The sequence below is a fragment of the Eschrichtius robustus genome, chromosome 20 (assembly GCF_028021215.1).
Source record: "Eschrichtius robustus isolate mEscRob2 chromosome 20, mEscRob2.pri, whole genome shotgun sequence".
Lineage (NCBI taxonomy): Eukaryota > Metazoa > Chordata > Mammalia > Artiodactyla > Eschrichtiidae > Eschrichtius > Eschrichtius robustus.
The window spans coordinates 51,472,360-51,499,371 of record NC_090843.1 but is presented as its reverse complement, the minus strand read 5'-3'; the positions used below and the strand labels follow the sequence as shown (position 1 = coordinate 51,499,371).

The window sequence follows — 27,012 nt, the reverse complement described above, 5'->3', positions numbered from 1 at the left end:
CCAAAATTTAGCTACTGATAGCCTACTGTTGAACAGAAGCCTTACTGATAACATAAAGTCAATTAACACATACTTTGTATGTTGTATATATTATACACTATATTCTTACAATGAAGTAAGCTAGAGAAAAGGAAATGTTATTAAGAAAATCATGAGGAAGAGAAAATACATTGACAGTACATACATGTATTTACTGAAAAAAATCTGCATAGAAGTGGACCCGTGCAGTTCAAGTCCATGTTGTTTGAGACTCAACTGTAGTTTTTGCAAAGAGGGCGATACAACAAAATCATATGGATTATTTTTACGTAATTATGGCTGGTATTTTGAAAAACATTCACAAGTCTATAGCTTTCTTACGTTCCAAATTTTGAACAATAATCATATGTTTGATTTCTACAACCAGGAAAAAAGATTAAAAAATCCAACAACATTTGTGCATGTTCTTTGGATTGTTAGAAGACAGAAGAGATGAACATAAAATGTATAAAAAGTGAGAACGCCAATAAAGTTAGAAATCCCTGAAATATATCATTACACTGTTAAGCTAGAGTTAATAGTATCCATTGCATAACTGCTTCTTTTCTATACATCCTCAAATTTCCAAAAGTAAAGTACTTTACTATAAAAATCAGCACCATCCTGGTTGCCCTGTACCCATGCAGAACATCGCTACAATAGAGTCATCAATGTAAAACTGACAAAGGTACTTGATTTGAATCTTGTCCATTTTTAAAAGCTGTCATGAAAAACTAGGAAAAGAAAACAGCACAGAGGAACTTTCACAGCAACCCTAATCATAAACTCCATAATTTCTGCTGAAGGTGAATATTAGGTACATGAATACCCAAAGTACAGGACTAATACAGCTTGATAAACTACAGATCAGGCTTAAAAGATATAAATATTTGTAAAAAGTTCTTAAAGGTACTATGAGACTGCATATACAATCTTCTTCAAAAAAAACCCAAGAAACAGGCTATTAGGTTACATTTTAAAGATACCTAATCTGTCCTTCGAGGAAAATATCATTATTGTAACTCACCATATCCTTCCTACTAAAAGAGAACAGTAAAAGACATTAACAATCCTATAAACAGCAAATGCGATCTAATTTGTTTCTGGTTCCACAAAAACAGACCAGAGAAGCATATCATTTATTAGGCTACTGAGGGCTGAATGTAAAAGATACACAATTTTTGTAGGTGATACCATTTTATTCAATCCTAAAACAAAGATTGCTAAGAAAGCTGATGAAACTAGAATAAAAACCCAATATACTTTAAAATCTCAGACCCAAATAGGATTTTCAGAATTAAGTAACAGCTCCACATTTGCAAACCACAGTCAAATAATTGACAATAACATCAGTCAAGCCACAGAAAGAAGATGGGGGAAGGGTGCTGATAATCACAGCATATTCAGTATTACTTGAGGAATGCTCCTTGGAGGAATGGTGATGATGTCATAGTATTCCATCTTTTAAGAATCTTCAGATTTTCACAAAAAGGACATTGTTGGTCTTAAGCAACTGCTTCATTCAATACCATAACGCCCTTTTCCCTACATGTTACTCAGAGGGTTCAGGCTTAGAAACCAGCCAACTTAGTCAAACGTTCGATTACTTTAGAGAAAGAAAAATTGTCTCTTTACACAGAATCGGCAGAGACAGATTACACTGTCTACTATGTCTTCCCTCAAAAGAAACACACATATACACAAATCACTTTACCAATAACTGAAAAATGTCATCAGTAAGATAACTTTGACATTACAGGAACTCACGTCAGCCTTAATCGACACAGAACTGATTTGTTGCCTGGTGCTTCAACCTACTTATAAATATTATACATTATAATTACAAAAGTTTAGGGTTGGAAGAAATTAAGAGAGTATTTGGTTTCAAAAGGTCACATGCCTTTTCTCAAAATCACAGGGCAAATTAGTGGTGGGAAATACAGAATCAATTACCTGAACCACTGTTACTACTTCAAACTGAAATGAAGAGAAAGGTGAAAAGCAAAAACAATATTGTTAAAGAAGTTACTTGGTTGTTGGGTAGGAGAGAATGCATGGGGCAGTATTATGAATATTGTTTAATTTTAAGCATTGATAAAGATATGAAGATACAATTTTTTTTTACAAAACAAGATATAGGTGTGTAAGTAATATGTGACCATTTATATAAAAATAAGAAAATATATCTGTATACACACAGGTAATCTATGGAGGGATTCATCAGAAATAGGGGTGTTTAGGAGACTTTTTTTTCCTATGAATCCTTTCTACCTTTCAGGTTTTTATTCCCCAAATGCATGTATTATTTTTCTTTTAATTTTAAAGAGAGATACAGGTAATATTCTTTTCAAGAAAGCCCTTAACGGGGACTTCCCTGGTGGTCCAGTGGTAAAGAATCCGCCTTGCAATGCAGGGGACGCGGGTTCGATCCCTGGTCAGGGAACTAAGATTCCACATGCCACGGGCAACTAAGCCTGAGCGCCACACCTACTGAGCTTGCGCACCTCAACCAGAGCCCGTATGCTGCAAACTACAGAGCCCACGTGCTCCGGAGCCCACACGCCCCAACTACAGAGCCCACACGCCCTGGAGCCTGCGACAGAGAAGAGAAGAGAAAAAACAACTAGAGAAGAGGAAAAAAACCCCATGCCACAACTAGAGAGGAGCCTGCGTGCCGCAACAAAATATCCCAAATGCCTCAAAAAAAAATAAAAAAACAAAAAACCCACGTGCGGCAACTAAGACCCGATGCAGCCAAAAATAAATAAAATAAACAAATTTTAAAAATTTATTAAAAAAAAAAAGTCCTTACTTACACAACCTTATTAGTTACTCCAATCAGCCTAACCATGTGAAACTTTTGTGCACCTTTCATATCTTACATGTAATAAGCACTTAAAATCTTTATAATTAGGATTAGGGAGGGACTTCCCTGGTGGTCCAGTAGCTAAGACTCTGTGCTCCCAATGCAGGGGACCCAGGTTTGATCCCTGGTCAGGGAACTAGATCCCACATGCCTCAACTAAAGATCCCACATGCTGCAACTAAAGATCCCACTCGCAACTAAGACCTGGCAGAGCCAAATAAATAAATAAATTTTTTTTTTTTAAAAAGACATCACAATAAAAGAAAATTACAGACCAATATCCCTTATAAGTACAGATACAAAAATTTTCAACAAGATATACCATGAGCAAATGAGATTTATTCTAGGAATGCCAGGGTAGTATAACATATGAAAATAAATCAGTGTCACATACCATATTAATAAGATGAAAGAAAAAACAATCATCTGAACAGAAGCAGAAAAAGCATTTGACAAAATCCAACACCCTTTCATGATAAAAACACTCAACAAACTAGGAAAAGAATGGAATTTCCTCAACCCACAGGTATCATGATACTTAATGGTAAAAGACTGAAAACTTTCCCCCTAAAATCAGGAACAAGACAAGGATGTGGCTCTCAATACTTCTATTCAACATTGTACGGGAAGTTCAAGTCAGGGCTTGACAAGAAAAAGAAATAAATGGCATCTAGACTGAAAAAGAAGTAAAATTATCTCTTTTCACAAATGACATAATCTTATACATAGAAAATCCTAAAGAATCCACAAAAAACTATCAGAATAAATGAGTTCAGCAAAGTTTCAGGATATATCAATACACAAATATCAGTTGTACTTCTATACACTAGCAATGAATATTCTGAAAATGAACTTAACAATTCCATTTATAATGTCACTAAAATAAAACAAATATTAATAATAATATATTTTAAAAGTACTTAGGAATAAATTTAACCAAAGTGCAAGACTTAGAAAATGACAAAACATTGTTAAAAGAAATTAAAGACCTAAATAAATGGAACAACATCATGTGTTCATGGATTGGAACACATAAAATGGTAATACCACCTAAAATAATATATAGCTTCAAAGTAATCCCTAACAGTTTCCAAGCTGTCATTTTGCAGAAATGAACAAGTTCTTTCTAATATTCATGTGTAACTGCAAGTAACACAGAGCAACCAAAACAATCTTTAAAAATTTAGAACAAAACTGGAAGACTCGCCCTGCCCAATTTCAAAGCACACGACAAAGCTACAGTAATCAAGACAGTGTGGAACTGGCATAAGGATAGGCATATATACCAACAGAAAAGAACTGAGAATCCATATTTACAGTCAAATGTATGGGACAATAAACCCATACATATATGGTCAAATGATTTTCAGCAAAGGTGTCAAGACCATTCAGTGGGAAAAGAAGTCTTTTCAACAAAAGTTGGTGAGACAACTGGATATCCACATGCAAAAAAGTATGAATTTGGACCTCTTCTTCACACCATATATAAAATTTAAATCCAAATGGACCAAAAAGGCAAAAGCTAAAACGATAAAACCCTTAGAAGGAAACATGGGTGACAACCTGAAACACCCTGGATTAGGCAACAGTTTTTCAGATATGATTCCAAAAGCACACACAAAGAAAAAATAGATAAAATGGACTTCATCAAAATTTAAAAACTTTTGTGCATCAATGGACACCTATCAAGAAGGTAAAAAGACAACCCACAGAATGGGGGAAAATATTTGCAAGCAACATATTTGATAAGGGTCTAGTATCCAGAACATATAAAGGACTCCTGGGACTTCGCTGGTGGTGCAGTGGTTAAGATTCCGCACTCCCAATGCAAGGGGCCCGGGTTCAATCCCTGGTCAGGGAACTAGATCCCACGTGCATGTCGCAACTAAGAGTTTGCATGCCACAACTAAGGAGGCTGTGTGCCTCAACTAAGGAACCCGCATGCCACAACTAAGACCCAGCGAAACCAAATAAATAAATAAATATTTTTAAAAAGAACTGTTAACTGGGTTAATCCAATTAAATAACCCAATTAAAAATGGGCAAAGAATTTGAACAGACATTTCTCCAAAGAAGATACACAAATGGTCAATAAGCATATGAAAAAATTCTCGGGGCTTCCCTGGTGGCACAGTGGTTGAGAATCTGCCTGCCAATGCAGGGGACACAGGTTCGACCCCTGGTCTGGGAAGATCCCACATGCCACAGAGCAACTGGGCCCGTGAGCCACAACTACTGAGCCTGCGCGTCTGGAGCCTGTGCTCCGCAACAAGAGAGGCCGCGATAGTGAGAGGCCCGTGCACCGCAATGAAGAGTGGCCCCTGCTCGCCGCAACTAGAGAAAGCCCTTGCACAGAAACGAAGACCCAACACAGCTAAAAATAATAAATAAATTAATTAATTAATTAAAAAAAAATTTCTCAACACCATTATTAATTACAAATCAAAACTACAATGAGATACCATACCACGCCCACTAGAATGGCTATAATCAAAGAGGCAGAAAATAACAGGTGTTGTGGAGGATGTGAAGAAATTGCAACCTTCACACATTGCTGGTAGGAATGCTAAATGGTACAGCCACTGTGGAAAAGTTTGGCAGTTCAAAAAGCCAAACAGAATTACCATATGACCCCACAATTCCACTCAGCAAATCCATCCTGCATTTCCCACCCAGGATAATGGCATGGCTATTCCTTGTGTCTCCGAGGTCAGAAAACTAGATGTGACCTAAAAAGAAATGAAATTGAGTTGTTTGTAGTGAGGTGGATGGACCTAGAGTCTGTCATACGGAGTGAAGTGGGTCAGAGGGAGAAGAACAGGTACCATATGCTGACACATATATATGAAATCTAAAAAAAAAAATGGTTATGAAGAACCTAGGGGCAGGACAGGAATAGAGATGCAGATGTGGTGAGTGGACTTGAGGACATGGGGAGGGGGAGGGGTGGGCTGAGACGAAGTGAAGGAGTGGCGTGGACTTGTGTATACTGCCAGATGTAGAATGGATGGCTGCTGGGAGGCAGCCGCATGGCACAGGGAGATCAGCTTGGTGCTTTGTGACCACCTAGAGGGGTGGGATGGGGAGGGTGGGAGGGAGACGCAGGAGGGAGGAGATATGGGGATGTGTGTATGTGTACAGCTGATTCACTTTGTTGTAAGGCAGAAACTGGCGCACCGTTGTAAAGCAATTACACTCCAATAAAGATGTTTTAAAAAAACCCCAAAAAACTAGATGTGACCTTTTAATTTTTTTCCCTTCCTCTTTTTCTCCTCTAACATCAAGCTAATAAACTGGTAAACCCAACAGACTTGAATCTCCTCTATTCACTGTGGGTGGCCTAGTTCAGGCCTTAATCATATCTCACCTAGACTAATGCAATACCTCCTATCTGGACTGTTTGTAGTTTCATTCTCTCCAATTCATCTTTCTTATTGTTTCTCTAATTTTTTCATTAATATATATAAGCACAAACTAAGGCAGGAAATTCTTTTTTTTGGCCATGCTGGGCAGCATGTGGGATCTTAGCTGCCTGACCAGGGATCAAACCCATGCCCCCTTGCAGTGGAAGTGCAGATTCCTAACCACTGGACCACCAGGGGATTCCCAGGAAATTCTTAAGAAAAGTCACAAAATTATTGCTCACTTTTTTATTAAATTCAAATAATACCATAACACTTACAGAATAAAGTTCAAACAGTATATAAAGCATTCAAGAACTCCACAATCTGGCCGAATCCTTCTTTCCAGTCTTTTCTCTTAGTGTATCTATCCCTTAATCATAGCAATGTCCAGCAAAAGCCTCCATGACACCTGAAATACTGTCTACATTCTTAACCAACCTATCCTACTACTTCAAATACAGCTTCAGAACTTCAATTTGAAATCAGTGATTCCTTTCTCTTTACTATATAAATTTTCATTTTGTATCTCTATTTTAAAACATATTTTTAATGTCGTTGTTTACATGCCTTATATTCCGAGGCGGTATCATAAGTTTCTGGAGCTCCTGCATACGTAGAGCCTAACAGTTTCACACAGCCAATCAAAAAAAAAAACCAGTTTGTTGAATGACTATTTAAATACCCTATCATTTCATTTATTTCTAAGACTCTATGCAAGTTTAGGTAAGGGTAGATTATTTTTAAACTCATTCCAATTATAAAAGCAGATAATTCATTTTTTTTACAAATAAAAATAATTTTATTAAGCATATACAGTTATTTCCATGTACATTTCAAAATAACTTCAAATCTATCTGCTTCCTACATATTACCCATCTTACTTCTGGTGTCTGCCCCCTATTGGGTGAGGCTGGTCTAGAAGCTTGTGCAGACTTCTTGGTGGGAGGGGCCAGTGTCTGCCTATTGGTGGGTGGAGCTGGGTCTAGGCCCTCTGGTGGGCAGGGCCATGTCAAGGCCCGTGTCTAGAGGTGGCTGTGGGCTCAGGAAGTCTTCAGGCAGCCTGTCTGCTGAAGGGTGGGGTTGTGTTCCCACCCTGTTGGTTGTTTGGCCTGAGGCATCCTGGCACTGGACCCTACATGCTGCTGGATGGGGCCAGGTCTTGGTGCTAATGACCCAAGCAAGATGTCTGCCTCAAGCAAGAGTTCACAGATGAACACTACCTGATATCTCTGCCACCAGCGTCCATGTCCCAGGGAGAGACACAGCCACCCCCTACCTCCCCAGGAGACCCTCCAAGACCAGCTGGTAGGTCTGGCTCCTAGGAAGTCACTACTTTTGCCCTGGGTCCTGGTGTGCACCCTCCAAGAGTGGAGTCTGTGTTTCCTCCAGTCCTACTGAGCTCCTGTAATCAAGCCCTGCTGGCCTTCAAAGCCAAACGCTCTGGGGGCTCCTCCTCCCGATGCTGGACGCCTAGGATTGGGAGCCTGATGTGAGGCTTAGAGCTCTCGCTCCTATGGGAGAACTTCTGCAATATAATTATTCTCCATTTTGTGGGTCGCGCAATCAGGTGGTATGGGATTTGATTATATCGCAAGTGCACCCCTCCTACCAGCTGTCTCATTGTGGTTTCTTCTTAATGTCTTTGGATGTAGAATACCTTTTTGGTAGGTTCCGGTCTTTTTTATTGATGGTTTGTTCAGCAGTTAGTTGTGATTTTGGTGTGCTCGTGAGAGGAGGTGAGCTCAAGGTCCTTCTACTCCACCATCTTGTCTCTCACCCCTACATATTACCCAGCTTAATTGCTTGAATTACACTAAGCATGTACTCTAAGACAAAATTTTTCTCTAAGTTAAAATTTAAATTTAAATCCGTGATTACTTTCCCAAGATCAAATCTACCATTAAATTGTTTTGCTTACAAATACAGTCATGTCTCAAGGAATTACACTAATGTAAAATCTATATAATAGAATTTGCATAATTAATTTTGCAAAGGAGGGAATAGTGACTCAAATACTGTATCCTACTTTGTACAGTCAGTTCTGCTATAACATTTATTTTGAAAACAACTGTAGTACAATGTGAATTATGCATTCACTTATGTGCAATTTCATCCCTGAGAAACACGAGATGAGTGCAGCAAACTGCACCCAGCTGAACCAAGTCTATTAACTGTGTTTTCTTATTTTCTGTATTTTCAATGTTCTGGTCCTCTCAGGGCCAATCAATTCTTAGAGACAGCAAACAACTAACCTGAGATCATATCTTTCATATGTAAACCAATCAATCCAAAATCCATACTTCCAACTACCTCCTTTACCTAGCTCTTACACTCCAGGCCAATATTCCCCTGCCCTAATCACTCCAGAGCCAGGTACCAGACCCTTAGGACAGCCCCTATAGCTCAGAGACCACTGAATTATTAAAAGTAGCCAATCCTAAAACTGCTTAACCTGCCTCGCCCATTTCCTCCCACAGAAACCACAATAAAGGTTCTTGCCATATTTTCCTCCTGCTCCCTCTGCCTCCTGACCAACCTGGTGCTTCCCTGTGTGGCCCTAGATGGCTTGGTGTCCCACCTCCTCTCGGGAACTGAAACAAACTATCTTTTCAATGCAGTCATCTTCTGAACTGTTGGTCTCATCATACCTGAAAAACAGTAAAACCTACATTTTAAAACACCAAGCCATATAAGAATACACAAAACATACACACACACCTTAAACATATATTAGCTACCTCAGTTCCCTGCATGTATTATGCATACCCAACCACATCTGGTGTTAAAATTTTCTATCCGATTTTAGATAACCCGTCTTTGGTCACTTCACAATAACTCCCACTAAATCAACTTCCACAACAAACTTAAGGTCTCTTTCAGTAAGTTCTGTATTTATTGTAATATTTATGTATTTATTAATCATTTAATATGTGTAAAACTATGCTGTTTTTATTAGGTTCCTATCTTTTTTTATGTGACACTAAAGTTTTTGAGTGTTGTGCTCCTAGCCCCATTTTTCCCATAAGCCCCGTAGTTTTCACTACATAATTTAGCATAACATGGTGATTTTTTAGGAACACACATGTTGTGTTATAGCAGAACTGACCATATTTGTATCTGAGGTTCAGTATTATTTTCTAAGATATAATGACTCTGTAAACTGTATTTTCTTTCTAATAATATTGCAAATTCCTTAATCATAAGATACCAATTATATAGTTCTCTGGGATATATCAATAAATATTAATTTGCTACTTAACCCAAATAACTGTTCTAAATACCTTCTAATAGGGTTCACTGACATATAATTTATGTTCAGTAAGATCCACCCATTTTAAAGGTACAGTTCTGATACATGTATATACAGTCTTGATATCACCACCACAATCAAGAATATTTCCATCACCCCCAAAAAGTTCCCAATACCCTTGATCCAATTTTTGTCACTACAGTTTTGTCTTTTCTAGAACTTCTTATAAATGGAATCATACAGCCTTTGGTGGCTGGCTTTTTTCATTTAGTATAATGCCTTTCAGATTCATTGACGTTATTGCTGAGTAGCATTCAAGTGTATGGATATAATACAATTTGTTTATCCATTCATCAGTTGATGTTCACTTGAGTTTTTCCATTTTTTGGCTAATATGAATAAAGCAGTTGTGAATATTATTTGTACGTGTCTTTTGTTAGCACATGTGTTTGCATTTATCTTAGGTAAATTCCTAGGATAGGGATTGCTGGTAAACACACATTTAACTTTCTGAGTACAAACTGGCCACAACATTTTGATTTCCCACCAGCAATATATGTTGTTAACATCCTCACCAACACTTGGAGTTTGTTGGTCAGTCTCTTTTCATTTTAAGATGAACTAAATAAACATTCTTTACTTTTCCATATAATTAATCTGATAAACTACTGAAATTAATTAGATGTCAAAGACTGCTAAAATGTCATCAAAGATACAAAAATTAATCAACCTACAATAATTTAAAACTTAACCCTACTCCAAGGTTACAGAAATAGAATTTGGAACTGAAAGAAAACATGGAAGTAAAGCCTATACTTTTAGCTGAGGAAACAAAGACAAGAAGTAAAATTACTCAGACAATAATAATAGGGACTTCCCTGGTGCTCCAGTGGTTAAGACTCTGCGCTCCCGATACAGGGGGCCCAGGTTTGATCCCTTGTCAGGGAACCAGATCCCGCATGCCACAACTAAAGAGCCTGCATGCTGCAATAAAGATCCCGTGTGCCACAACTAAGACCTGGCACAGCCAAATAAATAAATAAATATTTTAAAAAAGAATGTATGAGAAATAAGAACGTACACTGATTCACATTTCTGGAAAGCAATGCAGGAAAAGGTATCAAGAACCTGCAACGAAGACCCAACACAGCACACACACGCACAAAAAGAACCTTAAAAATATTCCTGCCCTTTGACTCAATTCTACCTCTGGGAATTAAAGAAATAATCATAACAAATATGTTCATAACACCATTTAATGATCTAAAGGTCTATCACTAGAGAGGTGACTAAATGAATCCATTTGATGAACTTCTTTAAAGCCATTTAAAATTTTTCATTTTCCAAGAATATTAATGGCATGGAGATGTTGCCACAATAAAAGCTTTAATAACAGGCTGACTATATTGTATAAATGCAATTTTGAAAAAAAATAAGTAATGTTTATTATTGTGCCTTAAGCACTATACTAAGTATATTACATCCATTATTTAATTTATCCTCTTAAAGGCACTAAGTAGCTCCTAGGTAGAGATGTTATGAAAATTAAGATTTTACATATAATATACTTAGCAAAGTACCTGGCACAAAGCAAAGAATAATGTTTACTTTTATTATTCCCACATTAAAGATGTGAAACTCAAGATTCAGAGAAATTAAGTGATTTGCTAAAATCACACAGCTAATAAGTGGTAGAACAGAAATCTGAACTCAGGAGGTTTAATTCTAGAATCCCCATTCTTAACTACTACTCTATATACTGCCTACACATTAAAGATACAGAGAAGCAATAGTAAAGGAAAAATACACAGTGATATTTCTAGGTGGTAAAAAATCAGGTTTTTATCTTCCAAATGGTCTACATCTATACATGAATTACTTTTTAAAAAAATATATTTATTTATTTATTTTTGGCTGCGTTGGGTCTTTGTTACTGTGCACAGGCTTTCTCTAGCTGTGGCGAGCGGGGGCCACTCTTCATTGCGATGTGCCGGCTTCTCATTGCAGTGGCTTCTCTTGTTGAGGAGCATGGGCTCTAGGCGCGTGGGCTTCCGTAGTTGTGGCTCGCGGGCTCTAGAGCGCAGGCTCAGTAGTTGTGCCACACGGGCTTAGTTGCTCCACGGCATGTGGGATCTTCCCAGACCAGGGCTCAAACCCATGTCCCCTGCATTGGCAGGCGGATTCTTAACCACTGCGCCACCAGGGAAGTCCCTATACATGAATTACTTTTAAAACTACTTTTTTTCCAGAGAACTTTAAAATATCAGTAACACAAATGCCAGTATTACAACACCTAGAAGTTTAAAAATCTGCAACAAAAGCTTAGTCTTGTTAGTTCAGTATCACAACACTTTCAAAAGTGGCAATATATTTTCTGATAAAGAGGAACCACTGATCTAAGCTCAATAATAAAAATCTAATAACTTGAGAATAGTTTTGTTTTTTTTTTGAGAATAGTTTTTAACTTATTTAAGAACTATTAATCAGACCTCTTCTGTTTTTCAAGAAAATTTTAAAATAATTAAAATACCCAATATGCCCAAATGTATAAAGCAAAACTCTGGTGATTTATCAGCTCATCATCAAATGTGATGGGGAAATAAAGAAAAAACACTTCCCTTCCAGCATAGCTATTCCCATTGCAGATCTACAGTAATTTGGGTAATTGTAGTTTAGATAAGCCAGGAATAGTTCCTTTGTTACCAAAAGGAAGGAAATATTTAACTTCAATATTCAAAACAGATTACTTTTAAATTGTTATTTTAGACTGAGATTAGCCCTTTGTGCCTTCTTTTCACTAGTCTTTCTCCAGGATTTATTCTTGGTTCTGTCATCCTCCAAAGGAGAACTGTCCTAATATACTTGCCTTGTGGCCTTCTAGACTGCAGAATCTTTTCACATTCTTTTATTAGCTCTAATGATTAAGAGTCAAACTCTATTTACTTTCTTTTTTATTACCAGTAACTCAAGAGATTACAACTGTGATGAAGCCCTGAAAAAGTTATGTTATTAGGAACAAAAGAATGGGCAAGCTTATTTATTTACTACATAGAAAGTTCAAAGGTACTATTAACACCATGTGTTTGACATCTCCACTTGAATATCTCAAAGGCACTTCTAACTCAACATAATCTAATCTCTCAAACCAATCTTCTTTCTGTGTGTCATATATAAAATAAAATGAACCAATCTAATGTACCCAATTGGGCAATTCAGAAACCTAAGAGTTATTTTTTGACACTTCCCTTTCCTTCACTCATAACCCAATCCATCACCATGTCTTGTAGTTTTGTCCTTTTATATCTTTCTTAAATCGGTCCACTTTCCTCCATCTCCACAATCACCTACTTATTCTCTCCAGGCTATTACTTTACCTTACCCGGCTACTTATAACAAACTCCTAAAGAGTGCCACTGCATCCACTCTCGGCCCCCCTCCAATTCATTTCGTCTATTACAACCAGAATGACCTTTCAGAACGCAAATCTGATTATGCCATTCCCTCTCTTTAAGTGCTCGATGCCTTTACACTTAACTTTGGTTCAAATAAAAATCCTTACCATGACATTCAAGAAACTGAATGGTCTGACACTACCTACCTCTTTAGCCTCATCTCCTTCCTGTGCTCTGACGACATGAGCCTCTCAGTTTATCACTATGCTCCTCTTTCTACAGAGCTCTGAACACACAGTGACTAAAAACACAGGTTCTGAAATCATATTATTTAAGTCCTAAAACTGGATCTGCCAACATACTTACTGTCAGCAGTTAACTTGTTGGGCAAGTAACTTAATCTCTCTGACCTCAGCTTTCCCATCTCTAAAATAGGGGAAATGATAATACCTATGTCATGGGGGTTTTGTGAGGGTTAAATGAAATATGTGCAGAAAACACAGTGCTCAAAATTATTAAGTACACTTCATGCCAAACTCCTCTCCATTTCAATTTCTGGTTGTCATCTCCACTGGGAAACTTTTCCCAACCCAGTTCTTCTTCCAGGCAAAATTAATTGATTTTCTCTGTGTGTGATACTTTCATTAAATTTGCTTATACTCAATTAGCACTTACATCATCTCACTGTACTGAATTATTTGTTTACATATCTATCTCACCTAACCACTAGGTGAGTTCCTTAAAGGAAGAAGCTACCTTATTTATCTTTGAATCTTACATACCTACAAGTGTCTCTCACAGGGCTTCCCTGGTGGTGCAGTGGTTAAGAATCCGCCTGCCAAGGCAGGGGACACAGGTTCGAGCCCTGGTCCGGGAAGACCCCACATGCCGCAGAGCAACTAAGCCCGTGTGCCACAACTACTGGGCCTGAGCTCTAGAGCCCACGTGCCACAACTACTGAAGCCTGTGCACCTAGAGCCCGTGCTCCGCAACAAGAGAAGTCACAACAATGAGAAGCCCGTGCACCACAACGAAGAGGAGCCCCTGCTTGCCGCAACTAGAGAAAGCCTGCGCACAGCAACAAAGCCCACATGCAACCAAAAATAAATAAATTTATTTTAAAAAAAAATAAAAGACATACTATGCAAACACTGTTAAGAGTACCAGGGTAGCCTTAGGTATACACCCAAAAGAACTGAAAGCAGGGACTCAAAGATACACATACCAATGTTCAAAACAGCATTATTCACAATAGCCAAAAGGTGGAAACAACCCAAATGTCTATCAACAGATGAACAGATAAACATGTGATATATACATACAATGAAATATAATTCAGGCTTTTAAAAAGGAATGAAATTCTGAGACATACAACAACATGAATCAGCCATGAAAACATTATGCTAAGTGAAATAAGCCAAACACAAAAGGACAAATACTGTGTGATTCAATTTATATGAGGTACCTAGAATACGCAAATTCATAGAGACAAAAAGTAGAATAGAGATTATCAGAGGCTGGGGGAGGGGGAATGGGAGTTATTTTTTAATAGATACATAGCTTCTGTTTGGGATGATAAAGTTCTGGATACGAATAGTGGCTATGGTTGCACAACATTGTGAGTGTACTTAATGCTACTGAATTGTACACTTAAAAATGGTTAAAATGGTACATTTTGTGTTATGCATATGTTAACACAATTTTCAAAAAATGTTTAAAGACTGCTGGAGTAGCCATATTACCAAAGGACCTTCCAGAAAAGGAAAGTTACCAAAGAAAAAAAGGGATATTTCACAATGAGAAAAGGACAATTCATCAAGGATATACAACAATCCTAAATGGGTATGCACCTAATAACAGAGGTTCAAAATACATGAAGCAAAACTGAAAAGAAAAATAGAGAAATGAATAATTATAGTTGACATTTCAACATTCCTCTCTATAATTGAGAGAACAAGTACAGAAAAGCAACAGGTGTACAGAAACTTAACACTCAAAATAATTTGACCTAATTCACATTTAAAAACCACACGATCAATAAATGCAGAATACATATTCTTCTTAAGCTTTATGGACCATTAACCAATCTAGACTATACACTGGGCCATAAAACAAGTTTCAGTAAATATAAAAGAATTAAATTCATACAAAGTGTGTTCTCTGACCACACAGAATTAAATTAAAAATTAAATTAGGAACATTGCTGCATATTTGTGTATTAAACAACATATTTCTAAATGACACGATTGATCAAAGAGCAGGACACAAGGGAAATTAGAAAATATTCTGAACTGAATAAAAGTGAAAACATGATATATCAAACTCTGTGGTTCACAGCCAAAGAAGTACTTAAAGGGAAATTTTATAACATTAAATCCTTACATTAGAAAACAAGAGGGGACTTCCCTGGCAGTCCAGTGGTTAAGATCCCTCACTGCCAATGCAGAGGATGTGGGTTTGATCCCTGGTCAGGGAACTAAGATCCCACGTGCTGTGCAGTACAGCCAAAATATAAAAGAAAAAAAAGAGGAAAAAAGAAAGATTTGAAATCAGTAACGTAAGCTTCCAACTTAAGAAACAAACAAGAAAAGAGCAAATTAAACACAAGCATAAAGAAGGTAATAACAGGGGTTTCCCTGGTGGCGCAGTGGTTAAGAATCCACCTGCCAATGCAGGAGATACGGGTTCAAGCCCTGGTCTGGGAAGATCCCACATGCCGCGGAGCAACTAAGCCTGTGCGCCCACAACTACTGAAGCCCGTGCGCCACAACTACTGAAGCCCGCGCGCCTAAAGCCCGTGCTCAAGAAGAGAACAGAGAAGCCAACACAATGAGAAGCCCGCGCACTGCAACGAAGAGAAGAGTAGCCCCTACTCTCTGCAACTAGAGAAAGCCTGTGAGCAGCAACAAAGACCCAACTCAGCCAAAAATAAATACATGAAAAAAAAAATTTTTGTGACCTTAGTTTATGGAAAAATTTCTTAGATATAAAATCAAAAGCACAACCCATAAAAGAAATTGATAAAGTAGACTTCATCAAAATTGAAAACTTCTTCTCTTTAAAAGATACTGTTAAGAAAACAAAAAACCAAGCCACAGACTGAGAGATAATACTGGCAAAACATGTATCTACCTAATAAAAGGCTTATATACAAATAAATAAAGAATTCATAACTAAATAATAACAAACAATCATAACTAAATAATAACAAACAGCCCAATTTTAAAATGGAGATGGGCAAATAATTTGAACAGACACTTAGCTGAAGAAAAGTATAGATGGCACGTAAGCACATGAAGAGACATCAAGGAAATGCAAACCAAAATCACATGAATCTCCTCCCCATTTAAGGGATGGGCTAGACTTAGTGACTCACTTCCCAAAAATAGAGTAGGGAAAGGGAAAATTAGTAACTTTACAGTGGTGAAACCTGGCAAACACTACATTACCCAAGGGAGGAAGGCTAACATCATCAGTGTTGTCATGTGGCTACCTTGTACCTCGTGATATGACGTGATAAGAAAGGCACTACAGGGACATCCCTGGCGGTCTAGTGGTTAAGACTCCGTGCCTCTACTGCACGGGGTGCGGTTCGATAAGATCCCACATGCCACGCAAGGCCAAAAAAAAAAGCGCTACACCTCTACAGTATTCTTCCCCAAAACCATAACTTCAGGCTAATCATGAGAAAAACATCAGACAAACCTAGACTGGCGGACATTCTTCCAAACAAGAAGGACATAAAGGACTGAGAAACTATCATATTCCAGAGGAGACTGACAGAAAGAGAACATTAATGGAAAAACTGGTGAAATCCAAATAAAGTCTGTGAGTTAGTAAGTAATATACTCATGTCAGTTTCTTTCTTTCTTTCTTTTTTTTAATTGAGGTATAGTTGATTTACAATGTTGTGTTACTTCACGGTGTACACCAAAGTGATTCAGTTATACATATATATACATATTCTTTCCCATTATGTTTTATTACAGGATATTGAATATAGTTCCCTGCGCTATACAGTAAGACCTTGTTGTTTCATGTCAGTTTTCTTAGTTTTGACAAAAGTACTATTAAACACACAGTCTCAGGATATTTATTAATTATAAAGGGGAAAATCACAGTAGAGAAATGCAACAGATACCACCTTAAGCAAAAAAACCACGTTAACATCAACAGTAGAACATACCAACATCATGTATCATATCCCTGATATGATGCACTGAGAAGGCCACAGTACACTCTGCAATATTCTTAGCAAAAACATATCCTCAGTCTAATCATGAGAAAACACCAAAGAAGCCCCAAATTTTTGTTAGTGTTGTAACGTATTTTAATTCAATGTGTGTATTTTATTTTATTTTTTTAATTTTTTGGCCGTGCCACGCAGCATGTGGGATCTTAGTTCCCTGACCAGGGATCAAACCTGTGCCCCCTGCAATGGAAGCATGGAGTCTTAACCACAGGACCACCAGAGAAGTCCCCAAAGAAGCCCAAATTGAGAGGCATTTTAAAAGTAACTGACCAGTACTCATTAAACATGGCAAGGTTAAAAAAAAAGTGTCAAGGTCATGAATGACAAGGAAAGACAGGTTCCACCAACAGACTGGAGGAGAACAAGGACTTACAACAAACTGTAGAGTGAAGTCCTGAAACAGAAAAGGGTTATTAGCGAAAAAATGTAAAATTCAAAGGAGGGCTGAGGTTAAGATCACAGGATTATAACAATGTTGATTTCCTTGTCTTGGTAATTATTTTATAGTTATGAAAGATTAGGGGAAGCTAGATGAAGGGCATACCTGAACACTCTACTAACTTTGTAACTTTTCTGTAAGCCAAAAATTATTATAAAAATTTTAAAAGTACATTACATGTCAATTATATCTCAATAAAACTGAGAAAAAAATTATAAAAAATTCCTGGCCATCATCAAAATATCTACAAACAATAAATGCTGGAGAGGGTGTGGAGAAAAGGGAACCCTCCTACACCGTTGGTGGGAATGTAAATTGGTACAACCATTAGGGAGAACGGTATGGAGGGTCCTTAAAAAACTAAATACAAAACTACCATATGATCCAGCAATCCCACTCCTGGGCATATATCCAGAGAAAACCATAATTCGAAAAGATACATGCACTCCAATGTTCACTGCAGCACTATTTACAATAGCCAAGACATGGAAGCAACCTAAATGTCCATCGACAGAGCAGTGGATAAAGAAGATGTGGTACATATATACAACAGAATATTACGCAGCCATAACAAAGAACAAAATAATGCCATTTGCAGCAACATGGGTGGACCCAGAGACTGTCATACTGAGTGAAGTATAAGTCAGATAGAGAAAGACAAATATCATATGATATCGCTTATATGTGGAATCTAAAAATGGTACAAATGAACTTATTTACAAAACAGAAACAGAGTCACAGATGTAGAAAACAAACTTATGGTTACCAGGGGGGAAGAGGGGGGGGGAATAAATTGGGAGATTGGGATTGACATATACACACTACTACATATAAAATAGATAACTAATAAGGACCTATTATAGCAAAGGTAACTCTACTCAATACTCTGTAATGGCCTATATGGGAAAAGAATCTAAAGAAGAGTGGATATATGTATATGCATAACTGATTCACTCTGCTGTACACCTGAAACTAACACAACATTGTAAATCAACTATATTCCAATAAAAATTAAAAAAAAAAAAGAATTCCTGACTCTTTAGTAAAATCACCAAACTTACAAGCCCTTACCCAATAGCTATGTATCAAAATGATATTCCAGCATTTACTTTGATTTTTATAATTAATCCTATGGAAGGAATATTAAATTTTCACAATACTTATTCCTTTGCAGTTAATGAATTTTTATGGTATGCCAGAATATTAGCAAATTGAGAGATGCATTTTATTCTAAGCAATTATTCTAATACTTCTTTAAGTAAAAGGACGATTACCAAAAAAGAGGGGCAAAATATCCTTTAAAATATGTAAAACTTTAGGGGGAGAAATGCCAGTTTTGACCATACATTAAAAGATATAATTATCTTAGCAAATCATTAACAGTAAGGTATAATAATCCTCCAAGTACCAATATCCAAATATATACAATAATTCATGTGGGAAGAGGAACTTGACGTAGATAAAGCATTCTTATTTATCAAGCTTGAACCAACTTGCTTTCATTTGACATAACTAGACAATATCAAAACCAACCAGTAGGGCTTCCCTGGTGGTGCAGTGCTTAAGCATCCTCCTGCCAATGCAGGGGACACGGGTTCAAGCCCTGGTCTGGGAAGATCCCACATGCCACGGAGCAACTAAGCCCGTGTGCCACAACTACTGAGCCCGCAAGCCACAACTACTGAAGCCTGAGCTCTAGAGCCGAGCCACAACTACTGAGCCCGCCTGCCACAACTACTGAAGCCCGCACACCTAGAGCCTGCGCTCCACAACAAGAGAAGCCACCACAATGAGAAGCCCGCATACCCCAACGAAGAGCAGCTCCCACTCGCTGCAACTAGAGAAACCCCACACGCAGCAACAAAGAGCCAACACAGCCAAAAATAAATAAATAAATAACTTAATTAAAAAAAAACCAACCAGTAAACCAAATTCATTCAATATTTACTAGGCCGCTACCAAGTCCCAGGCCCTGTCCTAGATGTGGGAATTCAGAAATGATTAAGTGGGAAGGCAAATATACGAACAACTGAAATTTCACTTAACAAATATTTATTAAATAATAGAAGACAAGTAAAAGATCACCCTACTTTGAAGAAGCGTGCCCCTTTTAGAAAATCAATGAGTTCAAATCTGCCTCTCTAAAGTACCAAACAAGGTACTGAATTTAATTCCAAAGAGGGAGACTAAAATCTCGAATCATTTTTTAACATTTTACTCAACATAGTTTTTTTTCAGCTTTTTTTTTAAACTGAAGTTTAGTTGACTAAACATACAAAAAACACGACAAAAGAACATAAGGAAATTTTTGGAGGTGATGGATACTATGATTGTGGTGACGGTATCACAGGTGTATGCTTGTCCAAATTCATCAAAATGTATACACTAAATATGTGAAATTATTTATATATCAATTACACCTCAATAAAGCTAAAAAAATAGTGAATATCATGGATACTTTCAGTGTATTTTACTACAGCACTTATCTTAGTATCCTACCTTTATTTTCACCTGCTTATTTTTATTGTCTATTCAATGTATTATGTTTTTATGTTAGTCACCTGAAATCAAGTAATTTGATATGCATAACTTCAAATGTTGTGCTTTTTTTCATGCACAAAATCAAGCGAACATCTTTCAATGCCAAGTCAGAGGACAATATTCAAATATTTGAAGTGAGAAAAGCCCCCAAATTACTTTATCTGCATTAAAATTTATAATTGTACATAATGTTAGAAGGGGTTTTAAACTCAAAGTTTAAACTAGTCTCACCACATCTCCTTTTAATTACCCATAGTATGTTGTATTTGTACCAGTTTGGCACTTAATTATACAGTAACACCAAATATTTTACATCTTCAAAAATTTTTCTTGGTAACTAAAATATTCTTCTTTGAGAATCAAAAGTTTATTTTATATTTGTCCAAAGAAGATATGCAAAAGGCCAATAAGCAAATGAAAAGATGTTCAACATCATTAGCCACTAAGGAAATGGAAATCAAAAGCAAAAGAGGTAGCATTTCATACCCATGAGGATGGCTTATCATTAAAAAAACTTTAACGAAAAATAACAACTATTGGAATGGATGTGGAGAAAGTGGAACCCCTGTGCATTCAGCCACTGTGGAAAACAGTTTGCAGTTCCTCAAAGTTAAACAGAGAATTACTGTATGACCCAGCAATTTCACTCCTAGGTATATACCCATGAGAACTGAAAACAGGTACTTAAAGAAGTACACGTATACACATGTTCACAGCAGCACTATTCACAACAGCCAAAACGTAAAAACAGCCCAAATGTCCATTAACAGATGAAAGGATAAATTGTGTATACAATTCTGTATACAACAGAATATTACTCACCCATAAAAAGGAATGAAGTACTAAATGTGGATGAACCTCCAAAACATTATGTTAGTGAAAGAAGTCAGATACATACGTTCTATGATTCAATTTATATGAAATACCGAGAATAGGTAAATCTACAGAGACAGAACACAGACTGGTGGTTATCAGGAGCAGGAAAAGGGGAGAAGAGGGAGCAACTACTTAATGTGTAAATGGTTTGCTTCTGGGGTAAGTAAAATACTCTGGAACTCAGAAAGAGGTGGTAGCTGCACAATACTGTGAGTGTACTAAATGCCACTTAATTGCTCGCTCGAAAATTATTAATTTAATGTTATGTGAATTTCATCTCAATTTTTTAAAAGTCTGTTTTAACCATCTGGGGCAGAAATATTTCCTAACTGTATTAGAATCTTCCATACAGTCTTGTTTCCCTTCTTTTAAAGAAAAGCACACTGAACATAATTAATATTTTCCTGTTGACTCAGGATCATCACTGTGAATAACAATGACTATATGAGTAAGCGTCACCCCTCTTACGTCTTAATTATCTCTGAGCCTCAGTTGTCTCATCTGTGAAATGTCACAGTTTGACTAGATCACAGGATATTTAACAGTTTTAGAGCCACAGATACCTGTGAAAATCCAATTAAGCTACAGATTATCACCATAAAAAAATGCACGTGTGCACATATATACATGGCAAATTACATACAATCTCAGGAAGTTCACAGACCTACTGAACTCACAAAGGCAATTTCCATGGGTTCAGCATTAAGGAGGGGGTAAGGATAACCTAATTAGATTATTTCTATGATCCTTTCAGTTCTAAATTTCACATTCTACTGCAGTCTAATACACTGGAATAGCCTCAAGATCTACATAGGTTCATGAAGATGTGCTTTTTACTTTGCGTAGTTTTATAAATAGTTGTCCTAGTTCACTGTCAAGCTGTCTACTACGACTGCTAGTTGCTATCCAACACTTAGGAGAACTTAAACTTTAAAAATTCAATTAGATTCTCATCAACAATTAGTCCTATGTATACTATGTTAGGCATCATAAGGGAGGAATAGAAAATAACCACTGTCTCACTAAAGTTAAGACAATTAAGTAATTACAAAAAAGGAGAATATCTCATTAAGTACTAAACTGGGATACTGATAATGAGCCAAAAGGTACTTAGATAAGAACAAGGACAGGGCTTCCCTGGTGGCGCAGTGGTTGAGAATCTGCCTGCCAATGCAGGGGACACGGGTTCGAGCCCTGGTCTGGGAGGATCCCACATGCCGCGGAGCAACTGGGCCCGTGAGCCACAACTACTGAGCCTGCACGTCTGGAGCTTGTGCTCCACAACAAGAGAGGCCGCGACAGTGAGAGGCCCGCGCACTACGATGAAGAGTGGCTGCCACTCGCCACAACTAGAGAAAGCCCTCGCACAGAAACAAAGACCCAACACAGCCAATAAATAAATATTTTTTTTTAAAAAGATATAATCAGCAAAACTTAAAAAAAAACAAAAAACAAGGACAGGGAAAATTCCCTGGCAGTCCAGTGGTTAGGATTCTGCACTTCCACCACAGGGGGCACAGGTTTGATCCCTGACCCAGAAACTAAGATACCACATGCTGTGTGGTGGGGACAAAAAAAAAGAACAAGGACAGTATAAGCTGGAACAGCTGGGGACAATTTCATGGAAGAACACTTGAATGGACAGGGAGAAAAGGGCAGATGTGATCAGAAGGGCACTCAAGGGACATCATGAACACAGGCAGAGCAGGTGTAATAAAATCTGTGTGCTGAGCAGTAATGGGAAATAAGACTGCAAAGATATGGATGGGCCAATCACAGATAAGCTTAAAATTAAACAATTATTTGCACCAACAAGAAAATAAAGACAACCTACAGAACAGGACAAAAATATTTGCAGGCTTCCCTGGTGGCGCAGTGGTTAAGAATCCGCCTGCCAGTGCAGGGGACACGGGTTCGAACCCTGGTCCGGGAGGATCCCACATGTCGGAGGGCAACTGGGCCTGTGCGTCACAACTACTGAGCCTGTGCTCTAGAGCCCGCGAGCCACAACTACTGAGCCCGTGCACCTGGAGCCCGTGCTCCGCGACAAGAGAAGCCACCGCAATGAGAACCCACGTACCGCAACGAAGAGTAGCCCCGGCTCGCCGCAACTAGAGAAAGCCGTGTACAGCAACAAAGAACCAAAGTAGCCAAAAATAAATAAATAAAATAAATAAATTTATATTAAAAAATTTTGCAAATCATATATCTGATAAGGGGTTAATATCCAAAATATATTTTTAAAAACTCATATAACTCAAGAGCAAAAGGGGTTCATCTTCAAGGAATTCATAGAAAAGACTCTGACAAGTACAGGTTTCTGGTAACTGTACTGCTGAACTGAATGAATAAGCATTTTCAGAACTCTAATGAAAAACTGATGAACTCATAAAAGTGCTAACAAAAGATCAAGATGAAAAAAAATTAATTACATGGGACTGAGTGAACTGAAAAAAAAAACAAAACATACAATCCAATTTAAACATGGGCAGAGGATATGAATAGACATATTTCCAAAGAAGACATACAGATGGCCAACAGGTTAATTGCTCAATTAACCTGTTGCAGCAGCTTTTAACCTGTTGGTTAATTGCTTTAACCAACAGGTTAAAAGCTGCTCAACATCACTAATCATCAGGGAAATGGAAATCAAAACCACAATGAAATATCACCTCACATCTGTTAAAATGGCTATTACCCAAATGAAACGTGTTGGCAAGGATGTGGAGAAAAGGGAACCCTTGCACACTGTTAGTAGGAATGTAAATTGAGGCAGCCTATGGAAAACAGTACAGAGGTTCTAAAAAATTAAAAATAGAACTACCATATGATCCAGCAATTCCACTTCTGGGTATTTATCTGAAGAAAATGAAAATACTAAAAGATATATGCATCTCCATGTTCACTGCAACATTATTTACAATAGCCAAGATAACGGAAACAACCTAAGTGTCCATCAATGAATGAATGGATGAAGAAAATGTGCAATACACACATACACACATATATAAAATGGAGTATTATTCAGCCATAAAAAGAGAAGAAAATCCTGCCATTTGCAACAACAGGGATGGACCCTAAGTGAAATAAGTCAGACAGAGAAAGACAAATACCATGTGATCTCACTTATATGTGGAATCGGGGTGGGAGCGGGGAGCTCTAACAGATTGGCAGTTGCGAGAGGCAGGGGCTGCAGGTGGATAAAATGGGTGAAGTGGATCAAAAGGTACAAACTTCCAGTTATAAAACAAATGTCATAGGTATGTAATGTACAGCAGGGTGACTGTAGTTAATAATACTGTACTGCATACTTGAAAGTTGCTAAGAGAGTGGATGTTAAAAGTTTTCATTACAAGAAAAACGATCTGTAACTATGTATGGTGACAACTGTTAACTAGAGTTATTGCAGTGATGATTTCACAATACATACAGCTATCAAATCATGTTGTACACCTGATACTAGTACGTCAATTATACCTCAATTTAAAAAAGGACAGAGACTTCCCTGGTGGTCCAGTGGTTAAGAATCTGCCTTCCAATGCAGGGGATGCGAGTTCGATCCCTGGTCAGGGAACTAAGATCCCACATGCTACGGGGCAACTAAGCCCACGTACCACAACTACTGAGTCCGCGCACCACAACTAGAGAGCCTGCTCGCCACGACAAAAGATCCCACCTGCCACAACTAAGACCCGACACAGCCAAATAAATAAACATTTTTAAAAATAAATGAAAAATTAAAAAGGACATATTTGCAAAAATAATCTACAATAAAGAAGTCAAAACAGATGTGGGAGGAGTGATTACTGAAGGGAAAGAGACAAGAGGGAAGCTTCTGTAATGTTAGAAATTTTATAGCTTAGTCTGAGTGGTAGATACATTTGTAAAATTTAATTTGTGCACTTTACTGTTTGTATATTTTACCACAATTGAAAAAAAGGACACACAAATAGTTGCCAAATAATACAGCAGCTTTATAGCTTTGAACAGGTAGGCAAAGAGTGGTGTGTTAGGAGATAAATCTTACAGTAATATGTAAGAGGAACTGAAATGGGAGAGAAAAAGACAGCCTTTTAAGTAACTTAGAATTAAGATAATCATACTAGCTAACACTTATAGGATACAACATGCCAGGTACTGTTCTAAGAGCTTTACATATAATAATGCATCTAATCTTCTTAACAACGCTATGTGAAAGGTATTATTATTATCCCCATTTTACCGATGATGAAGCCAAGGCCCGGGTTAAGTAGTCACATAATGAGAATATCCGTGAAAAAACCCTTTCTTTTTCACCACTCACACTACATATATACCCATGAATATACAACAAAACAAAAATCGAAACAAACTAAAAAATGGCAATCTCAACCTACCAACAAAAACAGGGACTAAAACAGTGCTTTACCAGGGATGGAGAGCATTCAGCAGCCACATCCCTTTTCCCCATCCTGTAACTTCAGTGTCAGTACCATCCTCTCACCAATTTCAGTCAGCATTTCCACCTGACTATAAACCTCACTCAGCAAGGACTCCATCTGCATAATCACCCTTCTATCCCTTACTCCTAAAATAAGGCTTCAAAAAAAAAAAAAGAAGCTTCTCACAACACTGTTAAAGATCCCTGGAAAAGAGAACAAAGGGTTAAACATATTTCAAAGGAAGAAACCCCATGACTTCACAATCTGTTGGATGAATATAGGTGAGGAAAGAGATTAAAAGAATCAAAACAATCCCAGTTTCTAGCTGCAAGACTTTAGAAAGGTTATTAACAGAAATAAAAATAAATGTCCATAAAAGACTTGTACACAAATATTCATAGCAGTTTTACTCATAAAAGTCAAAAACTGGAAAAGATTCAAATATCAATCAACAAGTGAATTAATAAATTATGGTATATCCAAACTCAGGAATATTACTAAGGAACAGAAGAAATGAACTGCTGATACATGCAACAAAATGGATAAATATCACAGACATTACGCCAAGAGAAAGAAGCCAAGCACAAAAACACATATTGTGTGATTCCATTTCTACGAAACTCTAGGAAAGACAAATCTAATTCATAGTAACAGAAATCACATCACTGGCTGCCTAAGAATAAGAGTGGAGTGAGACTGATTGCTAGGGAATTTTCAGATGAAATAATAATGTTCTACGTCTTCACTAGGTTGATGGTTACAGTCACTGATCTCTACGCTAAAAATGTGTGAATTTTACTGCAAGTAAATTATACCTTGGTAAAGTAAGCTGACTTTAAAAAAAAGTGTTATTAGCATTGAAACAGGTGGGTAAACAAGGGGAACCTTTTGCGAAAGGGGATGAAAAAGATGAGTTCATTTTAGATGTGTTGGATCTGATGTGCCTATAGATACCCAAGAAGTACAAGACATCTCAGATAGGCAGTTCGGTATATAGGATGGGGATGGGAGAGGCACTGGAAAGAGGAGAGAGAGAAAGAGGACCAGAGAGATAAACAAAAGTATCAAGTGCTGAGACATCTACAGTTAGGGGCAGTCAGAAAGAAGAAAGAGTAAAATAAAATTTTTAAGAAGGAAGGAGATGATAAATAGTGTTAAGTATTACAAAGAAGCAGAGGGCATAAAGGACCACACATGAATTTATTCTTGCGAATTCTAAACCTGTCTTTTATGAACATTTTTTTTTCTAACACTTAACACAGTGTTTTGCAAACAGAGAGAGAGTCTCCCTCTCTGAGAGTCAAAGTCCTGCTCCCTGAAAATCTACCTAATAAACAAATTGATGTTTTAGGCACTTGAGATATTAAAAAAGAAAACAGGGTCAGGAGGACTGACGTCACAAGTAGATTTATGCTCTTAGAAACTTTTTTTCATATGTTTTTGGACACACTAAATGACTAAGAGAATACTAATAACATTTATATATCCTATATTAGCTATGCACACCATACAGTTAATTTGCTAACTATGTATTTTTCTTTCTTCTCTTTTTT

The 27,012-nt window shown here is 37.3% G+C and overlaps 1 protein-coding gene across 3 annotated transcripts in view; it reads right to left on the bottom strand.

The window, feature by feature from the left end:
* The window catches only part of TAOK1 (TAO kinase 1), a 166,159-nt gene that overhangs the window by 117,634 nt on the left and 21,513 nt on the right, over window positions 1-27,012 (bottom strand). Inside the window, exon 2 of one of the 3 annotated variants that reach the window (XM_068531223.1) lies at window positions 8,825-8,936. The exons of the other annotated variants lie outside the window; for them this stretch is intronic. The gene's annotated coding sequence lies outside the window, so the exon portion shown is untranslated. The remainder of the gene's footprint in view (window positions 1-8,824; window positions 8,937-27,012) is intronic. 3 annotated transcript variants of the gene reach the window in all.